This window comes from Callospermophilus lateralis, unplaced genomic scaffold, assembly GCF_048772815.1.
Source record: "Callospermophilus lateralis isolate mCalLat2 unplaced genomic scaffold, mCalLat2.hap1 Scaffold_169, whole genome shotgun sequence".
In the NCBI taxonomy this organism is placed as follows: Eukaryota; Metazoa; Chordata; class Mammalia; order Rodentia; family Sciuridae; genus Callospermophilus; species Callospermophilus lateralis.
The window spans coordinates 973,456-992,992 of NW_027512767.1; the positions used below are offsets into that span (position 1 = coordinate 973,456).

The 19,537-nt window shown below is 45.3% G+C and overlaps 2 pseudogenes; both read left to right on the forward strand.

The window, feature by feature from the left end:
* LOC143389656 (teneurin-4-like) overlaps positions 1 to 19,537 on the forward strand; it is a 648,816-nt pseudogene that overhangs the window by 277,538 nt on the left and 351,741 nt on the right.
* On the forward strand, positions 11,784 to 13,610 carry LOC143640298 (WD repeat and FYVE domain-containing protein 2 pseudogene; annotated as a pseudogene).

Genomic DNA, 19,537 nt, shown 5'->3' on the forward strand with positions numbered 1-19,537 from the left:
TAAATGGCAGTCCCTCCTGTTATTACAGTGATAGAACTCTTTACCTTCAGCCAGAAGAGAGGACAAGAGGTGGTAGAGGCTCTAATGAGAGGAGAAAAGATAAGATGTGGCATGCTTATTAGGGATAGGGGAGAAATGTCCACATCCCATAAACTCTCATCCAAATGTAAACCCAACTCCAGAAAGTTCATGAGGTTAAAGCTCTACTTCTCAGAATCTGACAAGAAGGGATTGGTTGCTATGGAAATGTATAGTTAAGGGGAAACTTTCAGAGTTGGTATGCAGAGCTGCATTTCTGCCACAAGCTAGCACTGCCACAGCTCCAGACCTGGACAGCAAGGACTGTTGTCCCTGGAATGAGGCTCCTGGACCACCAGCCCGGGAGACCTTGTCAATCATCGCATATTGATATCTGTTCAGAAGACTGGTTGAGAGCATCAGATAAGCAATTGATTGTGAATATAAATGCCCCACAATTTAATGGGTTTTTGTGTTATTTGTGCATATGTACTATTTTGATACTTTTGAAATCAGGGGAGAGGTCCAAACGCAGAAATTAAGTGTGTAATGAACCAGCAGACTCCAATCTACAAATCTGAGTAAAATGTCAGTGTGTGTGTGTGTGGGGGGCTTGTCCTGGCACCCAACTGTGTGTGTGCACATGTGTGTTTAAGCATGTGTATGTGCATACGTGTGTGTCTGTATGTGAAAACTTCTGTTCGTTTGAATATGATCACTCTTTACACAGTGCCTAGTTGCCTGTAAGCAGTATTACACAGGAATGAAAACATGGGCCATCAAACCAGTTAATCTGGCTCTATGATAAACTGGGCGCACTTAGCTTAGTTGTGTGACCTTGGTTACCCTATTTGACAAGAGTGGTACAGTTCCTGCCTTCTTGAAGTTTAAAGTCCATGAAAAGGGCTACTTTAAAGTAATGGGAGGACCCTATATTGATTCTACCCTTCACGCTAAGAAAGTACCCAGGGCATGGGAGAGCCTTCTTCTTGCCAGAATTTAGGAAATGTCATCTTAATCTATTGGATAAATCTTTTTACCAAGATCCCCTGAAAGTATTCCACTTCCTCAAAACCCTGCCCCTGAGGACCCAGGTACCTGGGTAGATGGAGAGTCCATGTGGGCAAATAGAACTCTGGCCTTTCTGAAAGGATTCATTCCAGAGAGACCCTACACCTCAGATATCCTTCTAAGCCCCCTTTTTCAATTGGGGCTGTGAGGCTAGCAAATTTTAAATCCAAGAGAATAGGAAACTGCTGTCATTTAAGGTACAGAACAGGATTTTTTTTTTAAATTAAATATAGCTAACGTGTTCTCCAGATGGCTACTGACTATGGATACAGAAGTATCCTGCTAAAAGTTACTTTGATGCCACTGGCTAGAAATGATACCCCATCCAGGGGTGTCCAGACTGCGGAAAGACTGCTCAATTGTCTATTGCTGTGTTTTTCAAACTATGGGTTAGGATCCATTTGCAGGTCATGAAATTAATTTGGTAGTTCAAGATGATCATTAAATAAAGTGAAACAGAGTAACCCATAGAGTGAGCAAAGATATTTGCATTGTATTCAATAGAGATTTCTTATCCAAAATCTATATAGGAGGAAAAAAAAAGAAGAAACTCTTATAAGACAGATATCCTAATAGAAAAATTAGCAAAAGACTCAGATACTTTACAAAAGAGGATATCCAAATAGCCAAAAGCATACAAAATCATTATTCTCCATGGAATCACAAATTAAAACTACAGTAAAATTCCTCTATGCACCCATTCAAAAGGCTGCAAGGAATAAGATTGCCTTTACCTAGTGTTGGCAAAGACATTGAAACACTGGAACCCTCACACACTGCTGGGTGAGATGGTATAATGACTTTGGAAAACTGTTTGGCCATATCAACTACAGCTGAACATATGCACACAAGCCGTTCTACTCCATGATATAAACCCGTGAGATATGCACACATATGTGCATCAGAGCACTTGGCCATGAGCAGCTGAATGGATTTAAAAGTGTAGCATATTCACGTGGTGGGATATTACACACAGCCACACTGATGACCCTCAGAAACATAAACTTGAATGAAAATCCAGGCACAAAGATACTTTATAACTACATTTGATAAAGAACAAAAACAGGGCAAACAAAGTATGTTGTGAGAAGTCCTGGTAGTAGCTACCCTTAAGGGAGGGTCTGAGGTGGCAGAAGGAGCATGAAGGGGCTTCCTAGGATTGTTCTGTATCTTGATCTGGGTCTGTTTACATGGGTGTTTTCAATTTGTGAAAATATATCAAGCTGTTCAATTATAAAAGGTACCCTCTATATGTGTTATACTTCAATAAAAGTTTATAAATCAATATAATGGAGGAGAACATAGAGCCAGTCATAAGTTCAGCCTTGTTAAGTGAAAACTGGGTTACCTATCTCCTAACTGTGAATGTTTATGCCAACATGTCCAGTGCACTTCTCACCGTGTCATGGGGAGAAAACAAGAGCCACTGAGGGATCCAACCCTCTGCTTTTCAGGAGAGGAATCTGAGACCTAGAGAAGAGGGATTAGGAGCAGAGCTGAGAGAAGCACAGAACTAGGGAGAAGCTTCTAGGTGTCCTGCTGCTACTGAACCTGCTGCAGGACTTACCACCTGTGGGGAAGAGCAGAATGGTGCATTCAGATGGGGAGGCTCTGGCTGGCACCCTGATCTTTGAGAGGCAGCCCTATACAAGGGGAGCAATTGTTTTCCCACCCACAGACAGAATCAGAAACCCAGCTACCTCTACAGTGGTCTGGTTCCAGCTCCCCACAACCCCTCCCTCCTCCTTCCTGCTTCTTCCATCTTGATCTGCTTCTTTCAGAGCTCTGGAAACACCATTGTACCAATCACTTTTCCATTTGTGTGGAAGGCCTGTTGTGCCAACACTGTGTGATGGTTTCAGAAGTTGGAAAACTGTGAAGAAAACACTTTGGCAGACTAAGATCCAACGAAGTGATGTTTCCGTGTTACCTTTGTACTTTGCTTTGTTACAGAATTGTGAGTCCATTCTGCAGGCTCTTCTGGGGGGGATGAGGGCCTCCAGGCTCCCAGGGCACAAAAACAAGGCGAGATGCAGCCCTATCTCTGTCAGGTAGAGCTTCCCAGAAGAGGGAATTGTGGTGCAGATTTTATTCATCTTTTTTACTGATACACATAAATATAAAAGTTGTACATATTAGCGGGATACCATGTAATGTTTGAATTTTTTTTTGTGTGTGTGTTTTGTTGTTGTTGTTGTTGTTGTTGTAGATGGACACAATACCTTTATTTTATTTGTTTTATGTGGTGCTAAGGATTGAACCCAGTGCCTCACATATGCTAGGCAAGTGCTCTGTCGCTGAGCTTGAAATGTTCGATATGTGTATAATCACATTATGCTTAAATCAGATGAAACATATTTGTCTCCTCAAGCAAATGGTCAGTTCTTCATGTGTTGTATAGATTTTAAGTGGCTTAGCACCTGGAAACATCTTTAGTAGGAAGGTAGATGACATTAGTGGCTTGCCACTGTCCTGTTTATGACCCACCACAAATACATGGGAGCTCCTAACTCAGGTCACATCCCCACCCACACAGATGCACAGGTAAGGCTGCTAAGGACCAGCCACCAATTCACCTTCTGGAGACTGCCTGCAGTTCCAGGAGTTATAGTGGAGAGAGTATGTGTAGAAAAGTGGGGGAGGGTGCAACAGAGGTGGGCAGAGCAGATGAAGGGCCTCATTCCCCAATAAGGAGTGTCCAGGGGAGGGGGAAAGCTTGCTTGAGACTCAGAGGCAGGAAATGCCTGTCACCTTGGAGACAGAATAAGAGATGCAGGCAGACACTGCTATGAATGTTGCTGCAGTCCTAGAATTTTGTTTTATGGCACTCGCTTATGCCATCTTTGGAGAAAACCTTCAGAGGCCCATTCTGATGTAGGCCAGGCTGAACTCAGGAGCTGGATAGAGGAGGAAGAGAGTCCCTAGCCTCACGGACCTGCCAGTGGGCCAATGGTCAAAGCCCAACACAAACTGGACATAGTAGTTATTATTCTAGGACAAGATGTCCCAACTGTGTTCTGTGATACATCAAGACTACAAAATTATTTATTTTTTTAAGTGGGAAGATTTCTTTATTGAGTGATCTCAGAGACACTGCACACTGAATCCCTTTTGATAGATCTCAAGGCCATTCGTAGCACACTAAAGGCTCTGAGCAGGCCTGCAGCGAGAAGTCTAATGTTTCCCAAAATCATTTGCCCCAGAACCTGGCATTCAGATCCCTCTGTTCTTCCACTGGGAAATTCTGTCCTGGAGAAAGGTCTAAAGACTGGTTTGGAGCTCTAAGCAAGGAGAGGCGACAGGCTTCCCCAGGAGGAAAACTGTGCTCCCACTACACAAGGCCCAGTTGGAGCCTAGGCACCAGGCCTGGTCACTGTACATTCCCAGGTGAAGGTCAATCAGTGGAGGAATGGCTGCCATGTGTGCCTGGTGAGAAGAGGTCTCAGCAGGGGCAGGAGACAGAGTTTATATGTGCCCGTGACACTTCAGGGGACGTCTAGCGGTTTCACAGAGCATCTTCTCTCTCTCTTGATTCCCTTCCCCCATCTTAACAGTTTAGGAAAAGGCAATAAGAGGCAGCAAGAGCAGCATGGTCAAAGGGCATGAGCCAGACAGTGTGGGTGTGGATCCCAGCTCTGTTATTTCCCAGCTGGTTTATCGGAAAAGTCGCCTTAACCTTTTAATACAGGGTACCCAGGATGGAATGTGTCCCTATGTCTGGGAAAGGACCTGGCTGAAGCGGGGCTCTGTGGAAGCATAGCCCGTCGTATCTTGGCTCCCTCCAATGGCTGCCTCCAGGGCCTTTGTCTGGGTCCTGAGCATGGTAGTCTCCCCATTGGTTCCCCCTCAGCATGGGGAAGAACCCGGATGAAGCTTCTTCATTTTGGTAGCCAGGGCTGTGGGAGGAAGGCTCTGGTTTCATTCCTGGTTCTTTGTGCTCAACCACACAGGCTGGGTAAGCACCTCCAAGGGACTCCAGCACATCTATTATTAACTTACTGCAAGCAGATGCTGCACTTTCCAGAAACACTTCTGCCTACAGATGCTTTTGTAGGCTATGTGGAGTTCTCCTGACCTTAATGTTGTCCCTGGCACATGGTGGGAATCAGTCCCTCCTGCCTTGGTCTCCCTAGGGGGATGATGGACAGTTGTGTAAGTAGGAACACAGGGCACAGGAGGGATCTTGTTAGAACTGATAATGGAGCTAGTGGAAGCTTGTTCTTTAAACCCCTACTTTCAGCCTGCCACCTGGTTTACAGGCAGAAGCATGGGTATCATCTTTGATAGCACCCTTCATTGTCATCACCCTATATCCTATCAGTCAGCAAGACCTAGTGATGCCTTCTCCAAAATGTCATGAGGTCAATCCCTTCTCAGTACTGCGTGACAATGCAAGCAGCTGTCTTCTTTCACTTTATCGTCTAAGTCCCAAACTCCTGACCACTAAGCTAAATTAGAACCCCTGCATTGTGTTCCCATGGGAGACAAAAAATGCCTTTAAAAATTACCTGTCAGTCTTCCAGTTAGCTGTTCAGACTCTGACTTCTCTACTGGACTAAAAGCCCAAGCAACCATGCTAACAAATGTCAGCCTCCTCCCCGAGACATGAACAAGAGCATGCTCTCTTCCTCCTTTCTTCCCTTCCTTCCTTCTTCCCTTCCTTCCTTCTTCCCTTTCTTCCTTTCTTCCTTTCTTATTTCTTTTCTTTCTTTTCTTTCTTTTTCTTAATTACAGTGGAAAGGGGACTAGCAATTATTTGGTCAAATTGTGTTCCCTGGAGGAAACCCAAGGCTCACTGTGGGAAGAAAAGGGAAAGATAGGCAGACCCAACTCCCCTCCACCCCCGTCAACCCAGCAACCACCTTTTCACTCTCTTAGACCTTGGAATTTAATGTTAGATTTTCTTTATGGAAAATAAAAAGTGGTTCTTCTATGATAAAGGGTTTGGATAACATTAATCTATTCTTATACCATCATTTTTTCAGAGCAAAAATGTGCCAAGTGCTCTACATATGTTCACTCATAAACACGGAAGGTGTTATCCTCAGTTTATAGATCCAGAAACTTATCCCAGAGTAGTTGGGAAATTTATCCATGGTCACACAGTCAGTGTCCAATAGATGCAGAATTCCTATCCAGGATTGTTAGACTCTAGACTCTTCCCATGGACGCCTGCTGTCTCCCAAAGACCTTTCTTCCAACAAACGGTGATTCCTGAGCTAACCTCTCAGTCTGGCGTGGCTGTAGTGGCCAAAGACAGATCACTAGGGCTTAATTGGACACCACTTGCTCAGAGGAACAGGCCTTCATTCCTGGTGTTTCCTGGCACTGTGGCTGTGAGATGCTAATTAGAGAGAAATGAAGTCTGTGTCAGCCAGGAAGAACAGGGCTGCTGCAAGGAATGCTCTTTTGTACGTAAAATGAAGCTCAGTGAGCTGGGAGCGCTGAGCCCCGACCCCTTCGTACAGCCTGAGTCTTCCTTCCATGTGTCAAAATTTTCTCCAAATGAAATCCTAGGCAAAGTAAGGGCAAGATACCTGGGCCCCAGTTATTTTGCGCATTTATCTTACCTTGACCTCCAGCGTCCTCTTCCTTTCTTTTGTCCCTAAGCCCAGGTAATTTCACTTCCACTTAGGATGATGTCTGGCTTACTTAAACAAAAATGAAACTAGAACAGAAGACGGGAAAGCTTAGTTCCTACCCCAGCTCCCTCAAGAACTCCCTTTATGACACTGGGCATGTCATATGGCCTCTCTAAATCTCAGTCTCCCCGTCTTTTAGATGAGGGTGTTTTGGACAATATGATCATGCCTATGATGACATAGTTGAAAGCACTAACTCTGGAGCCATCGTTCCTGAGTTTATAGTTCAGCTCTTCCATTACTCATGTGTGACCTTGAGCAAGCTGCATAAGCTCTCCATGCCTCTGTTTTCTCATCTGCAAAATGGCATAATAACCATGGCTCTCTTCTAGATTTATTTGGAGATTAGCAAGCAATGCACTTAGAGTAATGCCCAACATATAGAAGGTCATGTAGTCAGTAACTGTAGTGGTGATTGCAGTTATTATCTGCCATCTCCATTCATGAATCCATACATTGTGGGTCTGCACTACTGTTTGCCTAGAGCATGTCCCAAATCTCCTAGTGGTTAGCACTTATTCTTTTTACTTTCATTGTTGAGAAAATATACAATGACAGAAAGCTGCGATGAATTCAGTAATGTTTTACATCCATGTGTATTCATCATAATAGTCCCTATATTGTGCAAGATATTGATTCATATATAGTCAACACTTGATGAGACAACAGAGAGTTTCCCAAATCCTGCCAGCAATGATGTGTTCCCCAGTTAAAAATCTCTGAGCTACATTATTGTTTCTTCCAGCATAGTTCTTGCCTATGATAGGCATTAAATTAATGTTTGAATAAACAAACAAGCAATGGATGAATGAATGGATGGATGGATGAGTGTGTTTAACATTTGTTTCTTGATCAAGTTTAAGCACAATAATAAGTGTGTGCACATGTCAATGTGTGAGAGAGCATTTGCAGAGAAGGTCCCAGCTATTTCTGTTGCAGGGAAGGAGATGGTCCTAGTTACATATTTTGCATATTCCCCCATCTGTTAGTTTAAAAGGTCATTTTTCACTGCAGTCCTTTCAGCTGTCCATCCTTGTCAATAGATAAGCACTCCCTTGCCTCTCCCATGCCTTCCTCCTCCAACAATGAGGGCTTTGTGCTGGGAAGATTGCCTGTGATGCCTCCTTCCCAAGGCCCCAAAGCCTTGTCTCGCTTTTATCAAGGGTATTGATGGGGGAGGGGACCCAGACAGTTGGACTCGGGAGCTGGGCCTGTGGCCTGGTGCCAGCTGAGCATGTCAGGCCGAGGTAGATAATTCAAAGTCGGTTCTGGGATACAGGCAGCCTGTTTACTTGAGCTGGTTATCCAGCCATTTGGACTCACTGCCTTGGAAGTTCTGTGCCTTCATCCAGGCCCAGTAGGGGATGCAAATCTGAAGAGGATGGTTGGGAGAAGTCAGAAGGGTGTGCAGGCAGCATGGGGGTGTGAAGAAACTCACCCTATAGGACAAGGGGCTGCTGTGGCTATTGCCTCTTAGGGCTTCAACTCACTAATGAGGTTGAAATACTAACAGCCTGCCTGTACACACACTTACTCAGGAACGCATTGACTTGGGCTGCTTAATGAGTGTTAGTCAGGAATCTAAGAAAGGTCTGGGCAGGCGCCTGGCTGATGCCTTGTTGATTAGAATATTGAATGTGTCGCCCTGTGAAAGCCAGCAGTTGTTGGAGAGCATGTGCAGTGTGGAGGCTTCCTGAGTAACCCTTACGTTCCCACTGCTTCTAGATGTTTGCATGTCACAAGCTGATCTGGTATGGACTGGTAATGACAGCGATTTGGATAACAACTAGGAGGAAAATGAAAAATTATCACAATCATTAATAATGATTACCAAACCTAGACACCCACCAGAAAACCCACCAACCAGGATTCTATTGGTTCCTTTGCTTGTTGGTTCTAGTTGCTTTAAAAATACAGACTCCTGGGCCACTTTCCTAATGATTATATTTCTCTAGACCTGGAAGTCCAAAAATCTATATAGTTAAGAAGTGTGGTGTGTGATTCTGCTGCCTGACTGAACCCTGGCTTTGGGAATTGTAACTCAACTGGACACGTTGACCCAGAGTGTATCCAACTGCCACTTCCTTAACTTCATGCACATCGCTTAGCCTCAGAACCTCCATTTTATCTTCTCTAAAAATGGATTAGGTAAAATGGTATAGGTGTATGGCAATTCTGCAAAAAAAAAAAAAAAGAAAGAAAGAAAAAGAAAAAACAGAATTATTATATGATCCAACAATTCTACTTCTGAGTCTATACCCAAAAGAAGTAAAAGTGGGTTCTTAAAGAGATATCTGCATATTGATGTTCAGAGTAGCATAATTCCCAAGCCAAAGGTGGGAGTAACCCAAGTGTCCCTTGGCAGACAAATGGATAAGCAAAATATGGTATATTTATGCCACAGGATATTATTCAGCCTTAAAAACATGAGTTCTGACATATGCTATAACCTTGAGGACATTATGTAAGTGAAATAAGCCAGTCACAAAAAGACAAATACTATGTGATTCTATTTGTGTGAGGCAGCAAAGTGTAGTCAAATCCATAGAGGCAGGAAGTGGAAAAGTGGTTGCCAGGGGCTGGAGGGAGAAGGAATGGGGCTTCTTATCTAATGGGTCCAGTTTCTCTTCTATAAGCTGCAAGTGATCTATAGAGGGATGGCCATGATGGTGGCATGACAATGTGAATTTCTTTTTACCAGTTAACTGTCCCCTTGAAAATGTCCAAGAATGGTAAATATTTGGTTGTGTGTATTTTGTCTCATTTTTTTAAAAAGTGGATTTGGTGTATCTGCCCTCCAGAGTCATTCTGAGGATGGCATAAAACAGCACCTGTAAAGGGCTTAGCACAGCGTCTGACACACGGAACCTATACCAAAGTGTTCCATTTTCTTCCCTTCATCATCTACCCATTTTCTTACCCAGCGTCCTCTTTTCCATGTTCTTACCTGCACAGATAAGTCTGAAGGGAAGGTGTTATGGTTTGGATGTGAAGTGTTCCCAAAAAAGCTCAGGTGTGAGACAATTCAAGAAGGTTCAGGGGAGAAATGATCAGGTTGTAACAGTCTTAACCCAGTCAGTGATTTAATCCCCTGACAGAGATTGACTGAGTGGTAGCTGATGTGGTAGGGTGTGGCTGGAGGAGCTGGGAATTAGAGCATGGCTTTGGGTATATATTTGTATCTGGAGAGTTTCTGATAACCATGTGAGCTGCTTCCCTCTGCCACACTCTTCCACACTCTTCCACCATTTTTCTGCCTCCCCTTAAGCCCCAAGGAATGAAGCTGGTCTTCTATGGACTAAGACCTCTGAAACTGTGAGCCCTGAAATAAACTTTTCCTCCTCTGTAGTTGTGCTGGGATCCTTTAGTCATAGCAGACAAAAAAAAAAATCTGACTAAAACAGAAGGGGAATTGGGAAAAAACGTTTGGTGATAGCAAATGATGATTTCTCCCATTTAACCTTCACTTACCCTTGGGAAGTTGGTAGTTCTTGTTTTATGAATGAAGAAACTGAGGTTTAGGAAGTTGCCTAAGATCACAAAACTAAGACAAGGCAGAGCTGGGCTGGCCTTACTGACCCTTCCAAGTGGCTTTCAGCCCTGCAGATAGCAAGGAAAGTGGCTGCCACTCTCCAGGGAGAATGTGTAAAGAGCCACACTTGCCAGTTGTCTTGAACTTTGAGGCAGTGAGAAACTTGGTTGAGATTCTTCCCAAGAATCCTTAAGGGAAGTGGAACCTTGATTGAGCCAAAGCTTTGTCTGGTCACCATCACCTGTTAGTGCTCAGAGAACAGCCCCAGAAAGCCCCTCCGGTAGAGGCTGCTTAGCTGTGTGACAAGGCAAGGCCCAGTCACACTCATAACATCAAAACATTAGCCTCTCCTAGAGACTGCAATTGTCTGACACAAGACGGGGTCCAAATCAGCCTTGAAAATAGCCACCTGCCTCCTAGGCCAAGCAGGAAAGATGGATGCCCCTTGGGTACAAAGGAATGCAACTGCCTTCACAGCATGTCTAGTTTGTGCCTGGCTCCAAGACAAAGAGAGCTGAGGAAGGGGGAAAACACGAGAGTGCAGTATGGTCTGGACCCCAGGAGTGTGGTGACTGCCAAAGTCAACATTAGGGTTAGGGTTTTATTACAATGCAAGAATTAAATCAGACAGCAAATGAATATCTGTGTTATCAACATCATCATCATAGCAAATTGAATAGCTCACTCAGATAGCTGAATAAAAATGATGATGATGATGATGATGATGATGATGATGATAGTGGTGGTCATAATGAAATAGGCAGCTGCAATAGCTGAACTGCACAGCAAATTGGATTCTCCCCAAAAATAAAAAAAATAAATAAAATTTGTGCTACCATATGCAGGGTCCATGCTAAGCACATTATACCCATTTCTTCCACTTTTCCTTAAAAAGTCCTTTGAGGTAGAGGTGCCCATCTCTGCTTTGCAGATAAGGAAGACTGAGGCCAGGTGACTCCTGACTAAAGCAGCATGGCTGTGTTGATCACAAACGGAAACGGAGGTCTACTTGGCCCCAGATAGTATGTTTCTGACTTCAGGAGATTTACTATGTCGTAAGTAAATCAGGGTTGATTATGCATTTTCAAAAACAAAATCATTTACTTGCTTTACAGGAGGAGTTCTTTAAAAAGTAGCTCTCACCTAGTGCATTTAACATAAAACCCTGATTATAAAGATTCATTTGGGAGAGAGCATTTTCAAGAATAATCCTTCCCATCTGTATGGTTGCCATAGTATTTCACAGCACTGTCATGGGTATTATGTTAAACATCAACTTGAGTTTCTGGTGGTGGCTCCCGGTGGCATCCCGGGTGGTGGCGGTTTTGGTGCCCGAAGCCGGGAGCGCAGAGTCGTTCCCGGGCGAGGCGGCCAGGCTATGATTGCGGGTCCCCGGCATCCCGCTCCGGCCAGCCAGCGTCCCTGTCTCAGCCTGTGCCGGTGCCCGTGCCCGAGCGATTTCCTCAGCCCGGCCCCGAGGCGCGGTTGTTGGCGGCGCCCCTGGCGCGCCCCCTGCTCTGATGGCGGCGGAAATCCAGCCCAAGCCGCTGACCCGCAAGCCGATCCTGCTGCAGCGGGTCGAGGGGTCTCAAGAGGTGGTGAATATGGCTGTGATCGTGCCCAAAGAGGAGGGCGTCATCATTGTCTCAGAGGACAGGACAGTTCGTGTTTGGTTAAAGAGAGACAGCGGGCAGTACTGGCCAAGCATATACCATGAAATGCCTTCTCCATGTTCATGCATGTCTTTTAACCCGGAAACCAGAAGACTGTCCATAGGTCTAGACAATGGTACAATCTCAGAGTTTATTTTGTCAGAAGATTATAACAAGATGACTCCTGTGAAAAACTATCAAGCGCATCAGAGCAGAGTGACGATGGTCCTGTTTGTCCTGAAGCTGGAGTGGGTGCTGAGCACGGGACAAGACAAGCAGTTTGCCTGGCACTGCTCTGAGAGTGGGCAGCGCCTTGGAGGTTATCGCACCAGTGCTGTGGCCTCAGGCCTGCAATTTGATGTTGAAACCCGGCACGTGTTTATTGGTGACCACTCAGGCCAAGTAACAATCCTCAAACTGGAGCAAGAAAACTGCACCCTGGTCACAACATTCAGAGGACACACAGGTGGGGTGACTGCTCTCTGTTGGGACCCAGTCCGGCGGGTATTATTCTCGGGCAGTTCAGATCACTCTGTCATCATGTGGGACATCGGCGGGAGAAAAGGAACAGCCATTGAGCTCCAAGGACACAATGACAAAGTCCAGGCTCTCTCCTATGCACAGCACACACGACAGCTCATCTCATGTGGTGGTGATGGTGGCATAGTTGTCTGGAACATGGATGTGGAGAGGCAGGAGACACCTGAGTGGCTGGACAGCGATTCCTGCCAAAAGTGTGATCAGCCTTTCTTCTGGAACTTCAAACAAATGTGGGACAGTAAGAAAATTGGCCTAAGACAGCACCATTGCCGCAAATGCGGGAAAGCTGTCTGCGGCAAGTGCAGCTCCAAGCGCTCCTCCATTCCCCTGATGGGCTTCGAGTTTGAAGTGAGAGTCTGTGATAGCTGCCATGAAGCCATCACTGATGAAGAACGTGCACCCACAGCTACCTTCCATGACAGTAAACATAATATTGTGCATGTGCATTTTGATGCAACCAGGGGATGGTTACTGACTTCTGGAACCGACAAAGTCATTAAGATGCACTGGCTTTCACTGGAGGCTGTGAGGTGGAACAGGGACCATTACATGTGCAGCCCTTGCCTGGAAGAATCCAGACTCATCCACAAGTGGGCTGCACTCAGCTGCTCTGCTTTACAGAAGAGAAAGTCTGGACCTGCCCTACTGTGGCACAGCACTAAGTGTCACAGGGCATGAACAGGCAGTTGCTATACCCTCCCTGTCTTCAGCCTCAGACCACTCTCAAAAGTCACAGGTCATTGTAGTACAATGTGGTAGAGGCGGAAGGGCCTCCTCAGGGGGGCACCTGCCAAGTGAAATAGAAAGATCTTTCTCAACTTAGAGTGGAAGGAACTCACTCAACAGCTGCCATCTAAGGGACCCTCTCTGCAGAGGCAGGAGCACGTGACAGGGCTTGGAACAGCTATTTCTTGCTATTACATTTTTTGCCCTTTTTTAAGACTCACGTATCATATGTCCATAACTGAATTCTAGAACATCTATGTTTACGTTTAAACTTTAGCTTAGCTTTACAACCAGGAACCACATATCAAACCCTCAGTGGTTTTAGTTGATAGTTCTACCTACACATTAGCCTTTCCACCAAGAAGCTTCTTTGGTTCTAACCTGGTAGCAGTATCTAAAAATTAGACCTGTGCCAATTGGAGTAGAGTCCCTCCCTTATATTTTCTAATTCAAGGGAGTTTTTAACAGTAGATAGCCCTTGTCAGAGATGTTGAAAAGGAGATTAAAACTTTGAGTGAAATATGAATTTGATAGTCCTTCTTAAAGTCCCTTCTAATCTTGTGATTTCATGATTCTGTGAATGTTCTTTATTACTGGACTAACCTAAACGGGTAATAGTCACATGGCTGATGTCACTCAGACACATGCGAGCATATCACCATACCTTTTTTGGTTTCTGTCACATCAAATGCATTGCTTTCTGAATTTTTCTGTCTAGAGCCTGATAGGTTTGGTTTTAGAAAAAAAAATGGTGAAGGTGGAAATTAATCATGGTACCATCTCATTAAAAATAAATACCTCAAAATATTCACCTTTATTGAGTCCAGAGTATTTGACTTCCTTGGGAGAAGTGTCTAAGAATTTCCAGTTGGTTCAAAAGTTAGATTTGGAAATTGTCCTTGATATTTATGATTTTTTAAAAATTCCCTTGGTTCTCTAGGATGCATGAGAGGGGAGCTATAACTCAAAAAAGAGGAATCTTGCTTAAAAAAAAGCATTTCTCATATATATTTTGCAATCACTTAAATGAAGGTCAGCTGTCTGTCAATAGCATACACCAATATGAAGAATGGACCAAAACACTTGTGTCGCTGTTAGCCATTGTTCTCAAATACTCATGTCTTATATGCCATTTGCCTTGCTTTTTAAATGAGTTTGTTTTTCAAGGTACTGTCAAATTGCAAAAGAAAATCTTTATATAGAAAGTATAAAAACTTTTCCTAACTGGACGACAGGGAAGGTGCTAGCTAGCCCCACATCAGTACCTGCCCCACTGTGTTCATAACCAGGGTTGCTTTTCCATGCTGCCCGGCCGTCAGGCTGTGGCCCACATCTGGACCTGGCTGCAGCAGGCATGTTACTTTATGGTTTCTTTTTCCTTTTTCTGGAATGAGATTCTCTGAGGGGTCAGGCTGAGGATGTCATAAGCCTGAAGCTGGACCAGCTCTCTCCAGGGTGGTTCTGGCCAGCCTCCCGTGCTATATGCCACTGATTCCCCCAACCAACCCAACCAGTCCTGAAATTGACCTCCTGATGAAGTGGTCTGAGCAAGAAGGTCCTGTGATGTTGAGATGCCTGCATCCAGCCCTCCATTAATTGCTGCTGAGCCTTGTGTGTTCACTCTGCTCATTTCCCCACTGTGCCGCCCTCTAACCTCTAATATGTACATGTAGCCATTACCAACATTAAGACTCTCATGCAGAGTTGCCTCCATGGTTTAAAATAAATGTCTGTGAATACCTGCCTGCAAAAAAAAAAAAAAAAAAAAAACATCAACTTGACTCACACAAAAGCTCATCACTCTTTTTCTCTATGGCAACACCATCTATTCAGTATCTGTCAGTGGTTAAAAAAGCAGTTGGTGCTGCCAAAGTCCTGAATTTGATTCTCAGCTCTGCTACTTACTGGCTCTGTTAAGTGTGAGCAAGCTTACCTAGCATTTCAGAGTCTCAGTCTCTTCATCTGTAAAGTGGGCACAAAAGTTAATTGGGGGTATACATAACAAATGTTAAGCCCTTATCTTCCTGTGCCCCAGAATAAGTGTGGAATGCCACTTGTGATTTTCTATGTTCACCACAAGCTCCTAAGGACAATTTGACTTCCCATGTGGAAAGTTCTGGTAATACTGCTGTAACATACTGATGTTCTGTTCAATCTCAAGAGAACTTTCCAAGCATCCTCAGGTCCTGGTAGCACAGGGAGGCTGATGAATTGGGCTTTCTTGAAAAGCCAAACTATCATGCTGAGTCCAGGGTGGAGGAAATTTCCCCAGTCTCTTCCTGTCCTGTCTGCCCCTCAAGGACCTCATCAGAGTAGAGGAACCCAGAGTCTTGTGGTCAGAGCAGGCACTAGAGATAGCACAGCAGGACATAGCAGGCAGGCAGCTTGGCCTCTGAGGTGTAGGTGAGATATCTGGCTGGTACCAGAGAGCAGAACCCTGCTTGCCACTGGAGGCCTTTGCAGCCCTCTTCTCCCATCTCTGCCTCGTTTTTTCTTGCCTTGCTCACAGTATTCTTGTATCCTGGACAGGCACCTTGGAAGGCCCAAATAAGAGAGGTACCTGAGTCCAGCATGGAGAAACACAAACCACACCTTCCCTCTTTCATATGCTCGGCATCCTTAGGAATAAAGCCAGTTGAATATTCAGATCTAGAATTCAGGAAAGAGGTCGGGACTGGAGACCAAGACTTAGGGTGAAGTCTCAAGAGTACCCATGTGGTCACCCGGGGTGGGTGGGTGTATAGCATGAGAAGAAACAAACAGATGGAGTTTAGTGCAATGATTAGGAGGAAATGAAGATGTGATCTGGCCCATGGTAGTGACAATGGAAGGAAAATTACTGAGGTATAGTCAATAGGATGTGGTTTCTGCTGATTGGAGAGTTAGGGAAACAATAAAGAGAGGTGATTCAAGGTTGACTAAATCCAGCCCCTTCCCAGCCCCTCCTCTGCCCAGGGGTAGCTGGGCAGGTAGCTTTACCTTTGTGCTACTACTGATTTCCACCATGGCAAACCTCGCAGCCTGCTATGATTTTCTATGAATGTGTCAGCATTTGTGCTTCTGTCAACACAGCACTGATTGACTTCTGTTTGGGTTCAGTGAGCCACCCTGCCCCCCCACACACACACACACTCCAGCCCTCACTCTCTCTCTTCCTGTTGTGTTTTTCTTCATAGCACTAACCTGCAAAGATAATTATTTATTTCTTTTCTATTTCCCTCAGCCAGCACTAAGCTAGGGATAGAGTTGGTCTGCTTTGTTCACAGTTATATTCTTAGGGCCTAGAAGAGGGGTCAAGATGCTCAGAACCCATTTGCTGAACATCTCCTGCCCTTTCACATCCCCAGGTTGAATGTCCCTCATCCCAATGCTGCACAGGTGGCCTGGCTTGTAATTATCCTCCACACAGCAGTTCAAAGGGTATCTACATTGCTCTGCTCTGAATAATTGGACTGTTACTGGATAAAAACACTGATAAACAGGACCAGTTACATAAATTGTAGGATACCAGGCAAAATAAAAATGTCACACCCTGGTTCAAAAGTTATTAAGAATCTCAAAATGGCCACTGCAAAGCAGAAGCATGGTGGCTTCTGAGCACGGGCTTCATGGGTTGCCAGGCCCTGCAGCCAGCCCTGCTGATGAGGACCAGGCCTTAGAAGGCTGTCAATCCCAGGCACTGAATTTATATTTTGTCATGTAGAAAGTAAGCAACAGCAGAAAGATTTTGAACAGAGGTGACATTTAAAGTTTATTTTGTTGTTTCCCAACTGTAGGTCATAATCACTGTGAAAAATATGCCCAAATACAGTAAAGTATAAAGCCCTCTTAATCTCTTCCTACTGCCTCTAGCCCTGCAGGCGACCGATCCCAAAGGAGCCAGTGAGCATTTGGTTAATTTCCTTCATCTTTCTGAGTTTGTTTTTTTCTATGTCATAGAGTTAAGAGGGCACTTCAGCAACAACTTTGCATCCTGCTTTGTTCGTGTGAGGTTGAAAGGAGGAGGAAGGGGACTTTTTAAATACATGTCTAGGGAGATGGGCATGGATACGAGTTTATGGAGTGCTTGGTGGGTGTATGGTTGGTGGCAAGGGACTGAGAGGGAGGTGGAGCTAGAACCCTGGCACTTTGGAAGCTGGAGCCACTGTGCCAGGAGACTGGCCACAACCCCACACCTTCTCCAATTCCCCTGGCTTGTGGCAAAGAACTTCAGGCCATGTCTTCCAGGTGTTCTGCAAAGTGACAGTAAGCATTAGGAGGCATTTCTCACATACAGCTTTTCCTGTCCCCCACTCTAAGGCTGGGCAGCAAATGGGAACCCACCAGAGAGCTGGTGTGGCAGGGGGAGGGTGTCTGGTGTGGGAGGCAGATGCCTCAGGGTCTAGTTTTGCCGGTTTTGTTGGTAATCCCCAGTGCCTGGGCTGGCAAAGGAGAGAGTTAACATTGTCATTGGATCCTTAATTGTGCGTTTCATGAATTTTCATGTTTCCGCTTGCAAGCTTAATGTTGCTTTCTCGGTGAGTTTTTTTATACTTGAGCATAAGAGACTTGTAATTACAGAGTGTTGTGGATTGCAGAGAGTGATTAAAATGGATTTCATGAAATCTGAAGCGTCCCCTCCCCCTCCCCCCACATCCACACACACCAGTCCAATAGGCGGGGGAGGAAGTCAGACAGAATCCCATAAATTTCAGAGAATCAGGATCTGAAGAGTATTAATTTTCTTTATGCTTTTCCTCCCTGGATCATGGATCTGCTCCAAGATATCTATGCCCCCTTCTGTCTTCCTCTCTTCCTTCTCTTCCTCCTCCTCCTCCTGAATGAAGTCCAGCTCTGTCCCTGACCCGCTGCCAACTCTGACCCCAGGGCCAGCTGTTTTCTCACTGAAGAGACCATGAGATGAAGGGAAGGTTTTCATCTTTGCTTTAGTTGGCTGCTAAGCTTTCATTACCTTCCCAGCCAGACTCTACCCATCCGAGAAGCCCTTCACTGTCAATCAAGGCTGAAGATCACTACAACCAGTGAAGGCCAAGATACCCATTTTGGCTTCTCTCCTCCTAAAACAAGGCAGTGCTGGATGGATGGCAGAGCTGACCTTCTCTACCTTAGTCTGAATTAGGAAGAAGCTGGTTGGTGTTCAGAGGACATTAAAAGAATAAGCAACTGGGCAGTGGGTGGAGGACTTCCTGGAGGTGGAGGTGCTCTGCCTTGAAGAAAGAGGAGGATCCTGGTGGGGTCCCTGGAGAAGGAAAGAAGGGCTGCAGGAATCCAGCCTGGCTAACCTAGAAGGTGACTCCCCAGGAATGATTCCCTTGACTGGTGGGAACCCCGTGCATGGACATGAAAATGTGTGCATACACATTAGTGCTGGAAGCCTTGGGAAGGCTACTCAGACAGGGCTTCCATGAAAAAGGAGAATGGCCACTGCACCCCAGCCTGAGCCAGGCTGTACCTTTGTGTGAATTAGAAAATAGTGCCCCCAAGGCCACCAGCTCCGAACCAGTGCTCTGGAGCTGTATGTCCTTGAGCAGTGAACAGTCTGCCCCACCCCATGTGGTAGTGAAAGCACCTCTTTTCCTCTCAGATCATACCTTCTCTTTGCCCCCTCCCATAATCATACACTGCACCCCCCTGGACTCTACCTGAGTTTCTAAGAATTACATACATCTCAGAACTCAACCCCCACATTCTAGAATTTAATCATTCATCTGATTGATATACAAGTATAAACAAATTAACAAGCACAGGTATACTAGGCGTGTGTGTATGTGTATGTGTGTGTCCTTTAAATATTTCATAATAGAACTGCTAATGGCAGAACATCACGGTTTGTGGTTGGGCAGGGAAGTCCACCTCCTCCACCCTGACCTGAGGCAGGGCCCGCTGGGTTCCGCAGCCTCCTCAGCCACCCCACCTCTCCCTGCTCATATCTCGCCCTCCTTCCATGAACCTGGAGTTCCCTCACAGATAATATTTCATAATTCCATACCTTGGTTGATCCCTCTGCCTGGAGTGTGTCTCTCCCACTATTTGCCATTTTAACAAGTTCCTTCCAGCCAGGATCCAGCCACCTCTGCCCCTGAGATCTCCTTGACCCAGCCTTCCATCCATCTTTTCCTGTTTGACCCTTGTTTCTGGTGAGGACAGCCTCGGTGCATGTGAGGTGCCATATCCTATTTGACTCCTAAGGTTGACCTGGGCCTCACTACCTCTGTGACCCCTGTGCCTAGCACAGGTTCTGGTCCATTTAAGGAGGCTCCAGCAGTGGTTGTTGTTGGGTAGGGCTGTATCCCTTTGGTAAATGAGTGAACTCTAAAAGAAGAAGGAGTTCTTTTACAGCACAAGACGCAGGAAAA